The sequence below is a fragment of the Halichoeres trimaculatus genome, unplaced genomic scaffold (assembly GCF_033239565.1).
Source record: "Halichoeres trimaculatus isolate MK-OKI-2021-1 unplaced genomic scaffold, fHalTri1.1 fHalTri1_scaffold_6, whole genome shotgun sequence".
NCBI lineage: Eukaryota > Metazoa > Chordata > Actinopteri > Labriformes > Labridae > Halichoeres > Halichoeres trimaculatus.
In genome coordinates, this window is record NW_027437184.1 from 810,519 (window position 1) to 824,325 (window position 13,807).

Below are 13,807 nucleotides of genomic sequence, written 5' to 3' on the forward strand. Positions count from 1 at the left end.
AGCTTTGCGTGTGTGTGTGTGTGTGTGTGTGTGTGTGTGTGTGTGTGTGTGTGTGTGTGTGTTTCAGCCTGAAATGACTGCTCAGGAACATTTGATCAGCCCTGTTAGCTTGTAGATGTACGTTGATGCGAGCGGAGCAAACAGCTTTCTGGGGATTTTCAGGGATTTGACTTAAACAAAAGAACAGCAGAGCTCTCAGATTTGCACCTAATCTCGGCTAAATTACAGGAAAATTCAGAGATTATGAATTAATCCAGTTACAATTCTCCGAGTGATGAATCAGAAACAAACTGAGTTTTAATGAAAAGTGTTTTCTGAAGTGTTTTCGATCACACGGTGTTTCCCAAAGTGCTTAAACTCAGCTCGTGTTTCCTCTGACCGCGCGGCCGCTCTGCTCTTTTTTTGTTCCCTTTAATTTGCTTCAAAGCGCTCTTTGATTCCCTCCCCTCGTGTTGCACAAAAAGCTAAATGAATGTTTAACGGCAGAGAAAAGTGAACTGTCTGATTGCATGGCTCTTCAGAAAGCGATCAAACAAAGCCAGGAGTCGAGAGGAACGATGTTTTCAGGTTTGCAGAAGGTAAATGAGTCTCTATCGTCAGCCGTCAGTGACTCAGAGGGTTTAAAGCTCCTGATGAGATGCTCAGAGCTGCATTTCTAAACCTCCTGTCACACATTTTACGCTCAGACATCTCCAGAAAAATCTGCTCATGATTGGGATTTGGAGAATTAAACAGACGATGAAAAGTGGCCTCATGCTGGGACACAGGTTGTTTGTGACGCTCAACGTGCACAGGGAGTAAAAACAAACAGTCACGTTGATGATCACAAATTAAGCAGATTAAATCACTGAATTAGAGATATTTATATCTCCAATATCAAAGACAACAGTTCAGACATTTAGAGGGAAAGTTCACATCAGAGTCTTTAAAGTTGGAAACCAGATAAACTGACTTTAAAAATGAGAAGTAAGAGCTGGTTACAAAGCAGAGAGCGTTGAGCTGTTTTCATAGAGCCCAGAGAGACAAACAGAGTGGTCTGTCCATCCATCATGCAGTCCAGTTTGGATCCTGTTTGTGTTTCCTCAGCCAACCCTGCCCCCTTGTGGTGGGCAGCGTGTACGCAGGATGCTGATAGCTGCTTCAGTTACGTAATAGCGTGACGCCATAGCAGCTCGACACAGTTTACCCGCTAACAAATCCAGCGAAGAAGGAAAACGTGACACAGTAAACAGAGAGCAACGATGAAGACATCCAGCATTTCGTCTTCTTTATGATTGGCAGTAGGGCTGCAACCATTAGTCAACATAATCAACTGTAAAAAAAGTCATTGACGTGATTTCTAATGAGGAATATTAATGAGGAAATATCTCCACGCCCCAACAACGATACGCATTGACGGAGGCTCTGCATCTCCGGCTTGGACAGCCTGACAGCTCCCGGAGTTTGGCGTCTGATAACGTGATTTAGAGAGTCTCCTTCACTCTCTGTTACAGACAGTTTTTCAGGATCTGAGTCACAAACTAGAGTCAAAACTCCCCTAACTTTAGAAAAGAGAAGACATTTATCTGAGGGGGCTCTCACTCTCAAGCTCACACTGCAGCGCTAACACTCAGCGGGAGGAGGAGGGGCGGAGTGAGCATGAGCGAAATAGCTCATGTAGAGAAACAAAACTAAATGTGTTGTTATGAAGAGCTGGGAGAGAGTCATACAGAGAGCAAAGCCCCAATAAACAAATAAACATTAGAAAATAAGGCCAAAGTCAACAACTTAATTTTCTTGTTACCTGCTTCATTCATTTTGAGATTTGTTTTTTTTTTGTTTGTTTGTTTTTTGTATTGTACTTATATTTCTTTATGTCACCATGAATGAAATAAAGACAAACAAACAAACAAACAAACATGACACAGGGCTGACCAATCAGATGAGAGAACCTAACTCTGGGTAAATGCAGTGAAAATGAAACACACAGAAACACATCAAAACTTTGCAGATGTTTTTTTCTTTCTGTTTTTTTCTTTCTGTTTTTTTTGCACAAATAAAAATTAACAAGTATCTGCACATTTTAAAGGACAAATTAAGTTGAAACACAACATAATCGTGATTAATTGACTAATCGATTAATCGACTAATCGAAAAAATAATGGATAGATTTGTTGACATTCAAAATAATCGTTAGTTGCAGCCCTAATTGTCATGTGACTCTTTGTTACTAAAAACAACCAAGCTTTGTTTCAGAGAAGGCTGTGAGCCACCAGGAGAAATACAGCAGCTGCTGTCACACAGGAAGTGATCATTCTGTCAGCCAATCAGCAGACAGCAGAGTTTCTAGCTCCACCTTCTGGGGTCAGATTGGTTTAGTCTGGGACTCCAACAGAAGGGAACCAAAATGTGGGATGGTACGGGTCGGTGATTTGGGGACCTGTCCCAGGATTAATCAGTGGAAAACACCATAAAATGTGTTGCTGTGCCGAGATGAACTGAACTGAACCACTTGGTGGAAACAGGTCTTAAGTTATAGTCTCAGCTCATGTTTCTGTCAGGTAGAATTTCTGACGGACCCTTTGTTTACGTCTGCCACCAGGAGCCGGACCAGAGGCTGCTGCTGCAGTTGTTAGTGTTTACATAGACCACATCCACATTGGTGTCACCTGGACCTGGCTCTGGTATCCTGTCCTGACCTCCATCATCTTACGAGGCACAAAATCTTCCTGACAAAATCAGGCACCACAGGTGACCACAGTATCTGTGACTGAAGCAGAAATGTAGTGTCGGCTTCTCACCTCCACAAAACCAACCTGAGCACCAAAGCTAACTCCAGCTAACTTCCTGTAGGGGAAAAATGGACTTGATGTCACAAAGACATTATTTAACCATCCTAATTAATTAATACACTGGAAGAAACACAATAAATATGACCCCAAACACCTGATCTCACGCTCTACATCCTGTTATTCACCCCAGACCAAAGCGTGGTCAGAGAGCCTGAGTCCTCTTTGCTTCCTCAAACGACACCATGTTGAAAAAATGGACACTTCTGCCTCTGAGTTTGTGTCTTTTTGTTGTATAACATATGAAATTAAAGATCAGCTGATTCTACAGCCGTTACCAGAAAATGCTTAAAGTTAGCAAAAACATGTCACCTATAATAACCTTTTTAACGCTGTGGGGTGCTGTTAGGACTTCCTGTTCAAGTGTAAATCTGGTCTCCAGGTTGAGCTCTCACGAGGTCCCCGAGTGACCCTCAGCTGCTGCCGTAGGAGATAAAAATAAAAGTTTATCAGGGAGAATCTGCCTTTGATTCGTCCCCTCCAACCCAATCTCACTCTTTTCAGTAAGTCGAAAAAGGACGCAGCGCTGGGCCGCTGTGATGGCCGCCCCCCCCCCCGGGCCAAGCCAGGCAAAACGGCCATTGTGGACACAGGTTGTTGACCAGAGGCAATCTCCCCCATTGTGGCCAAATAGGCCGCAGAGATGTAAACATTACATGGAAGAATGGCCTACTGATCGACCTCAGAGATTGCAAAGTGAAGGTCAATGCTTTGTCCAGCAGCCTATCAAAGGAGTGTGTGTGCGACGCTGTGTGTGTGAGGGTGTGTGTGTGTGTGTGTGTGTGTGCAGTCGGAGCCAGGCGGGGGCGAGCTGGTAAATTGAACCACCCAGTCTCCAATAGGACTTAAAGTGAGTGTCAGAGCGGATCAGCCTGATCTCTTCACTGCGGCGTGGGACAAACACACAGACGTGGGCTCAGGTTTACACATCCACAGCAGCTGGGTCACAGGTGGTCCGGCTCTTTCCATCACCAACGTGTGTACAACGACGACGACGACGACGTCGACGACGACGACGACGACGACGACGACGACAACAACAACAACAATGAATACACTCCATAAATAAAGCCTGTGTGTTAACCCACATCTTTAAACCACGTTTTTATTCCTGGGGTCGTCCCAATCCGTCGTTAGCTCAGATTAATCTACTCTGACATCATCCGTCACTGACTGGTCACCTGACCGACCACGGCGGGTCTCCCTGAGCTGAACGCAGACGCTCTTAGATCAACCTGAGTATAACTCCCTCTGTGACAAACTGACACGTCTTCATCCTCTTCATCTCCACCTGTCATGAGGAGGCCTGAACTCGTTCATTACAGAGAAACACTCAGACTCAGGCGTGCTCTGTCTCTGAGTGCACTGATAAGGAGAAAATTGTCCCGTTGGATGGATAAACATCGACTCCTGGCGCTGATCTCAAAGCTCATAAAAAGAGGAGATGTCATTCAGCAGCAGCGTGCTGTAAGTGATCACTTAAACACTTCACGAACAAACCTCCTCTGAGGTAAACGCAAGGACAAAAACTCTCTCAACTCAGAGACAAAACTTAAAACATGGAGGAGGTGGCACCAGGAGGGAGGTCACATGCAGATTCACCAAAGTCCAGTCCAGATGAAAAGAAAAATGTTGCTTGTGAAAATTACTTTTTGTTTTCGTCTCTTTTTCGTAATCTTTGTATTTGGAGTGGATCATCACTTTGTTTGGCTCATTTGTTGGTCATGGACACCAAACTTTTTGTGTCTTCAGTGATATTTTTACTACTTTTTCTCCTGTGTTTGTCTGGAGATCCTACATGTAACCATGGCTGCATTGTTTACATGTGAACTCAGCTGTTAGCAGCCTGTAGCATGTCAATGCTAACTGGTGCTAGGCCGGATGTTTCCCCACAAGCTGAGGAGAAGGAGGTGAGGACGACGTGCTGGTTCTCAGGTGTGAGCTAAGAAGTGAGGACATGGACCTGTCCTTCCATCCATCGTTATTGGGAACGTAAGATCTATCTCCAATAAGATGGACGAGCTAGCTGTGCTAACCCACCAACAGAGGGAATACCAGAGGGCAGAGTAGCATCATGCTATTCACAGACATGGCTAACAGAGCTAACAGCAGACACCAAGGCCACATGTGAAGAGCTTCACCTGCTGTGAGCAGACAGGATCCAGGAGACAGAGACTGAACAGACTGCTGAAGAAGCTCAGTCCTGGACCCTGTGGAGGTGGAGGCTGGCTGACTGGACAATGATGGACAAGCTGTCAGCATCTATTTTCTTATGGAGCTTTTTACACTTTATATACACTTTCTGACTTTGGTTTTCTTAAATGCTGTTGATTTTACAGACTTGGTTGAGTTCCTGCTTATTTGGATATTTACACTTTATGTTTGTTTTTAACCCTGGACCCCAGGAAGATTAGCTGTGCTCCAGGATACAGCTGATGTAGCTCCAAATTAAAAACATCAATAAATAAATAAACATGTCCCAGAGCGTTGTTTCCTGTGTCCAAATCCAGCATAAAGCCTAAACAACAAAAACATTTTGAGCCAAACCCTGGTTGCTCACATCATTTTGTTACACTGAATTCACATTATATTGCTTTTTTTGTGGATACAGCCTTTACATTTCTCTAATTTAAATACTATGTGTAAAATGATCAAGTAAAATAAATATTGAATTAATGTTTAAAAAAAGTTTAACCCCAGAAAAGACACTACAGTGTGTAAAACTGTAAAGATGCTCTGTTTCTATTTTTTTCTACTGCTGCTGGGTTTCTTTGGCCCCACCTGCTGATCTCCTGAAACAGCCGTTTGTTGCTTTTTTGCTTAATTTTCCCCCCAATAATCATATAATGTTTCTTTTGTTTTTTCTTTTGTTCCATATTTGTAAAATCAAATAATTAAATGAATAAGAAAAGAAGATGATGGAGAGTATCAAATATCTGCATAAATTAACTCTGAATCTTTGACTTCTGATATAAATGATAAAAAGTAGAGGACCCAGTATGGAGCCTTGGGGGACGCCATAACATGTTAACCTTCAACAGGCTGTTTTTGAAGGGCAGCTCTTAATAAAAGGATAATTATTGTTGAGATTTAATGCCATTGGCTGATGTGAAACAGATCACGGCTCACACTCAGCAGCAGCCCGTCCTGCAGAGGTTAAAGAGTCGAGCCGTTTCCAGCTCTTTCTTGTTTATTCCCACTTCCTCCCTCTCCTGCTGTAGCCTGCAGCGACATTAATTTCTCGCACCTAAGCACTGGAAACTTTAATCTAACGCAGCAATTACCGCAGTGCTACCTTATGTTTAAGTTATTAAGGCATTGTATGAACATGGGCCGGGGCGAAGTCTCTTTAAATTTGTGGGAAATGAGCATCATTTGCATAACTCACTTGGCCGTGCTTTGCAATTATGCCCCTTCTTCCGACACATGCTGCATCCCCCCCTGCATGTAAATTCATTTGGGGCGATAAGAGCACCTTATGAATATACAGTTAATTGGCTGCAAATTCCCCCAGTTCAATTTTCAATCGTTCTGCAATTACCAGAGGAATCATAATGGCTTTTCTTACTCTCTGCTCACTCTGCCTCTTCCTCCTTCACTGCGACAGAGGAGACAAATACCAAAACAGCTCCTCCTCGGGCGGTATCTCCTAAACAGAGAGAGAAAAGGAGAGAGGGACAGGCAGATAAAAGGAGAGGAGTGATCAAGGAGAAATTTGTGGGCGCAGTGAGAGACTGCGAGAGACTGCGAGCGACGCGGCGTCTCTGTGAGATCAAAGAGGGTCCTTACTTTGCTTTGCATACACATCAAACACCATCAATAATGTATTTTCCTGTCCTACCTGCTCGCCGCAGTGACCGAACACACATGCACGCACGCCGTGGCCTGCAGCACCGCCTGGCATTTCACTCCTCTGTCCGCTCAGCTGTTCAGGTGCATGATGGGAGCAGGTTGACAGCCGCCCCGGGCTGCTGAGGGGTGCTGAAGGAAGGTGCTGAAGGAAGGTGAGAACTCGTAGGTGAAACACAACATGCCTCAGTAACCAGAGCTGGATCCTCTGTGACCACTGCCTCAGACATCTCTATAAATGCAAATGGAGCTAAAGTGCAGAAAGAGGAACAATGGAAGGATTTGTATTCATATTATTCATTGATCTGATACATTTTCCCTCTCTGATCATAAATGATATAGTAGAGGAAAGAACAAGGCAGACAAGTGGAGGTGGGAGTGTGCAGAGATGGAGGGTTTAAGATTACGTCCACGTCCTGGACGGTGTGAGGAAGTTTGGTCTGAAAGTTAATCACTCAACCATTACTGCCGGGGTGACTTTGGAGTCAGCGCTGGAGTTTCTGGGAGGAAAGTTTCTCACTTGTTCAACATTGACTGGATTTATTAAAGTAATCCAAGAGAAACAGTGTCTGAGGGAGTTTCCCTGAAGGACACTTTGTCTGAACACACCCGCTGATGGTTTCTCTGCTCACTGGAAATATTGAGTCTGTGACCTTTCCAGCAGGAAAGTTTGTCTAACTACTTCTTCCTCCTTGTCCACGATGGCAGCCATATTTAATGATGGCTCGTCTGGGCAGCCGCTAACATGGGGGAGGATAACTACGACCGGTGAATTTTCTTCGACTCGCTGCATCATTACAGTTATTTCCTGAGGTACAGAGGAGATACCACACATATCATCCAGAACCAGGGTCTTCAACCTGTGGCTCTGGAGCCTCATGCGACCCTTTGACTCCTTTGCAGTGGCTCCTGACAGAGAGTATTGATGATTGAGAATGTTGACAATAGATAAAATCATGTTTTAAAATTTTGTTGAACTACACATGCATCAACTCTTGCAATAATGATTCAGAGTATTTTAATTTATTTTTTTTAGATTTTTGTTAAATTATTCATGGTCTTTTGTCTTTTCAAATTTAGAAAAAATACATATATAATATTTTGAAGATTTTTCAAGTTTTTTTTAATTTTGTTATTTTTGCAAAATTTTGCAAAATATTTGAATTTCATGTTTTAAATTGCCATTATTTTATTTTTTACATTTTTTTTTAATTTAGAAAATTTAAGGAATTACCATTTTATTTTAAATTTTAGCAATTTCCTTTTTTTTTAAAAATGCCATTTTTTGACATTTTCCATTTTTGAGAAATTTCGCTATTTTTTTCACAACTTCCTTTTGTTAGAAAAAAAAAAACATTTTGGAAATTTTCAAAATTTTTGAAAAATTGTGCAACTTGTTGAAGTTTGGTAAATTTTGCAAATTTATGAAATTTGACATTGTAAACTTCTCTCTTTTTCTGAAATATTTGCAAATTGAAAAAGAAAAAAAACTGAGACATCACGTACACCTTTTGTTCAAAGACGAAAACATTTTTTGTAATATTAGCTGAAAAAAAAGAAAAGTCAAAGAAAAAGCTCAGGACCTGAGAAGGAAGACAAATGACAAGAGGGACAACACCAAAGACCAGAGGAAAATTAATTAAAAACAAAAGAATAAAAAAATAAAAATAAAATGGATATGGAAATAAGAATTACAAAAAAAATAAAAATAAGTAAAAAACTTCAGAAGTTCTAGAGGAGCAAGAATAATTAAAAAAAAAAAATATATATATATATATATAAATATATATATATATATATATATATATATATATATATATATATATATATATATATATATATATATATATATATAAATATATATATATATATATATATATATATATATATATATATATATATATATATATATATATATATATATATATATATACAGTTAAAAGAACAAAATGGGAAAGGAACAAGCTGAACAACAGGAGGAGAAACAAAGAAAACCAGAACCACAGCAGGAACAAGAAACAGGAAACAGATCAGGGAATGGAAGAAAAAAAGGAAAGCCAGAAGAAAAACTCCACAAACAAAAAAGGAAGAAGAAGGAGAAAAGAAAGTATAATAACAGGGACAACAAAATAAAAATGTTAAGGTAATAAAAGGAGTCTGAGCGTGAACTGCTCAGTCCCTCTTGTGTCGCTGTAATAGCAGGAATCATCGTCCTCATGCAGAATAAAACCAGTCATTTAACAGCTCTGAGGAGCTGAGGAGAAACACAGAGAAAAACAAGACAAATATCATCCACACCTCTGTTCCCGAGGACCACTGGAGACAAAAACACTCAAACCAGTCCCCAAAATCATCCAGAGAACAGCTGGTGTTATTATTTTATTCATCTCCTCTGAACAGTCGGCTCCTGAGAGTCGCCGAGCAGAGATTTATGCAAACTTCAGAGAGAGTGAAGTGACCGCAGGATGACTGGGGAGTGACCGTCAGATGACCCAGCTCCACACGCTAAGCTCCTCAGCACGGTCGCATGAAAGTGTCATGAAGTCACGCTGTGAGAAAACACGGTTTAGACTGTACTTAGAAAATACGATGCTCCCTTAATAACGTCACGCTGTGTGAGACTGTACATCTGCACACACACAGTTTTTCTCTTCTTCATGGGTAAAAACGTCAGCAGGAGGAACATTTGTTAAACTGGAACAGTCAGGAAACACCCTGATCCCCCCTCGATCACAGCCTCCTCCAGTCTAATGAGGAGGTCATAAAACGAGATGAACCCGATAACGATGAGCCTAATTTCTCTCCCAGATTAATGAAACGGGGACGTGCAGCCTGAGCAACAACAGAGGCTGATGTGGAAACCAAAGCGTAATCACAAACTCTGATAAGAAGGAGGCCGCAGCTGAAAGGTCTGCGCTTCATTGGTATTTGATTCTGCCGTTAACGCCAGAGAAAGCTGAGGTGATGCTCGTGTTTAATGCCAACCAACAGTTTCCCGCTGTGACATTTGGAGTTTGTCGACTGTTTTTCTCCTCGTTGGTCAACCGGAGGAAAATGTTGCTAACAAAGGATTGTGCTGTTCAGTTGGAGAAGTTCAAAAACTTCCTCAAAGCCTCCCAGTCAGTCAGGACCTGAAGGACGACTGAAAGACGACTGGAGAGCGACGCTCTGCAGGAAAACAGAAAAATCGTTGTTGTCTTTGTTGATTTGTTTGTGGCGTTTTGTCCATTATATTTGAATTGAAGATATTTTACAGGTCAGTCTTGATCTTCCTTTCAGTCAGCCCCAAGGATTTGAAATCTGGATATAAGGATGAAGAAGACACATGAAAAAACTTTTATCCAAAAAAAAACAGCTGCTTTTGTTTGTTTTGAGCCGGTCAGCGTTTAGCCATCTGATACCAATTCTTTCAAGAATGAGTAGAAAAAAAAGTAGAACAATGAGTCAGAGATGTAAACTGTCTCTGTGACATCACCAATCTGTTCTAGAAAGACAGTTCTGAAGCTGATCGTCGCAGGAAGCCATATTGGAAATCAGAACCAGAATCAAGTTTTATTGCCAAGCACATAAAAGGAATTTGACTTGGTGTGTTGGTGCAACAGTTAACAAGAAAATAATTCAGAATTACTTGCTGTACATTATGTAAAACAAAATATAGAGACGGTTAAGATATAGAATATACAAATATGAAAGATGCTGAGTTAACACAGAAAAACAGATATAACATCACGCACCAACACACCGGGGCGACCGTCCTCGGCACCATCTTGGAATCAAATAGTAGCTTTTTGAGCCTCGTCGCTAACAGCTAAAATGTACCTGCCTGTCAATCAGCTGGACTGCTCATGTTTTCACAGGATGCAGTTAATGTCAATGAATCACACATTTACAATCAATTGATATGTCTTTTAATTTTCAATTATTTATTTTTTTTTGTTTTGCTGTTCTAATTTTTTTTTTTTTATATTTTTTTAATTTTAAAAACTTTACAATTGTATTTATTTCATTTAATTTTTAAAAGTTTATTTAAATTGTTTATTCATGGTTTCTGTGCACAAACTTTGTATGGGTATGAGAATTTTATATCCTAAATTCTATTTTTTGAATTTTATATGTGCATATCTGTAGCAGTTTATAGGGAAAAATAAAATGAAAAATTTGGTCAAAAATATATTCAACTACCATTTCATGCTGTTTCTGATTTCATCAGTGTCATACGTATTTTCAGTGACACCTTGAAAAAAAAACCTTTTTGACCTTGAGGTGTTTCCACCTGGTTTGTGGTTTTAGTGGCTGTTCCTCTGGTCCCCTCATCCTGCTTGAAGCAGCGCTCAGATGCGGCGCTCAGACGCAGCACTCAGAATCGGCGCCATGCTGGTGAAGGATTGTGGGTTTAAGCTTAAACTGCTCACACAGATGATGAACATTAACATCCCCCAGCGTCGTCTCTGGCCTTTAAGTGAATTTTTCCTCATTCAATTTACACACACTTGACTTCACCGCGGATTCTAACATGACCTTAGGTGTCATCACACACACACACACACACACACACACATGTGACTAAGAGCACACAGACATGCAAGTTCATACACACACACACACACACAGCAGGCCATACATATTAATGAGGGATCGACACCCTCCTCTACTCCTGCCCTTTTCTCATGTACAGCAAAGGACAGGGACTTAGCATGCATGAGCACACACTCAACACACATGTTACACACACACACACACACCAGGCACAGCCACAGTCATCAAACTGCAGCATTGTTCTCCTTCCACCCACTTTTACTCACACACACACACACACTAACACACACACACACACAGTCTGCCAACGACAGCAACAAATGGCAGTGGAGGCTGAAGAGTGCCCCCTGCTGTCTGACCGAGCCTGAGGTCGCTCCACCTGCTCCTGGTCATTCCTCCGCTCTGCCTCTCTATTAGCAGAGACTTACTGAAGGTGGAGGGTCGATATCACGCCGCAGCTGCCAGAGTAATGAAACCGCAGGAAGCCAACGCGGCGCCAGAGAGGAGGAGTGAGGAGGAGACAAGGCTGAGCGAGCAGGGACCAGGATTTAGGAGGAGAAACGAGGGCAAAGAGGAGCAAACAGGTTTTACTGAGCAGAGGAAAGTTGAACCACACGCTGCAAAACTTCTAAATGAGAAGTTTCTGAGGCCAGGGAAAAATGTTTGGATCAAATTTATCAAACTTTAGATTGAGGCTTTTCTGATTCGTGCCAGAGCTTTTCAGATCATCTGGATCCAGGTCGTCCATCGATGGAGTTCATGAATAAAACAGTCTCTTCTAAGTGTGTCTCTTTAACTTTTTCCAAGCTCAGATAACAAACTTTAGCTCCTAATTGGATCAGAAATAACTCAGCTCTCTATTAGCAAAGGGCAGAGGACGTATGACAGACCGGCTCGAGCAGAATCACATTTAGAGAAATGTTCATGTTAGAGCCATCCCAACAGATATGATCCTTTTTGGCACCAAGAAATCACAGTTTTATTCAAAAATGCCTCCTTTTAAAGTATCTGAGTCTGCACTCGTCAGTATTTTTCATAAATGATTAAACTGTTTCTGAATCGGGAATATAAAAGGCTTCAGCAACTTCTGATCGCTGTTTTGTTTTTGTGGCTTCCATCTGAAGCGTTGATCTTCGAAGTTTCGAAGAAAAAACTCTGAATAAAACACTCTAAGGGGATTTTGGACCCAATGAAAAAATCATCAGGGTTGTTTTATTATGTTATATTGTTTTTCAGCCTGCGTCAGTCACGTCTCCACAGCAGTGGATCCACAAGACGTCGGTTTTTGCAGGATGCAGACAAAAATAAAACAAGGAATGAGTCAAACCATTCAGTTTAACAACTGCTCCTCTGGATGTTTTAAGGCTTTTGAAACCTTTATTTGTAGAGGACAGGGCAGCGGGAAGAGCAGGAAACTGGGAACAGAGGTGAGGAGTGATCATGGCAGAGTGGACTCAGACTGGGAGTGAACCTGGACTCCTTTCCCCAACGGTCTGAATATCCTGATGTAAATAGTCCAGGTGTGAACTCTTGCCCACTGGCTAACTGTCAAATCACATTTTTTTGTTATTTTTCTTCCAGAGGGTTTTGATGATTAAAGACACTGACACTAAATAAAATCCTGTGTTAACATTTAGTTGAACTAAATCTTCATCCCATCTGTCAATAAAGCCTGCCACCGCTCTACTTCACCTCCTACAACATCAACAGCCCACCAACTTTCCATGCACCTGTGGATAACCTCAAGTTTTACAGCCCTGGGAAGATAACTACATCTACAAAAAGACTCATCTGGAAGAAAATACTGATTTTAATTCTGTGTGGATGGATTCATTTCACTGACAATGTGATGGATTTAAACACATGATTGATATGTGGAAAGACATTAGCAAACAACAAAGAATGACGCGTTGAGCCATATTATCAATATAAGTATAATTATCACATTGTATCCATGAATGCTATCACAGTCAACTTTATTATTTTTTATTCATTTATTTTTGTTTAATTAATTAATTTCACCATTTTTTACAGTTTGGCATTTTTTTATTTTATTTTTTTTATTATTTTGTTTTTTCTATTTTGGCAACTCTTTTAACATTACAAATATTTCAGTGTTTTTCAAATTTATTTAAATGACTTTTTTTTTTTATTGTAATTTTTTCATCCTTTCATTTTTTTGGCAAACTTTTTAAAATTTCAACAACTTTGGAAATTTTGAAAGATTTTGAAAGTCCAAAACCTTTTGAATTCGTTTCATTTTTTATTTTTTTTTTTAAACTTGAATATTTACGAAAAGTTAAAAAATAAATAAATAAATAAATACATTTTTTTTAATATTTAAAAATTTCTTCAAAATAAGGAAAACTTAGACATCGCATCCAAAATTTTATTTGAATTTAAATTTGAATTTATTTATTTGATAGGGATGATGGAGTTTAACATAGTTCACAACAAAGATTGAATCTGATGTGCTGGGCAGAGAGTTTATAGCCAGTGCTTATTCTCATCTCTTCAAATAAATGAATTCAAAATACTTCTCTTTCAGTAATTATACATTTTTATCCACTTTTTAGTCTTTATTGTGAAGCTAA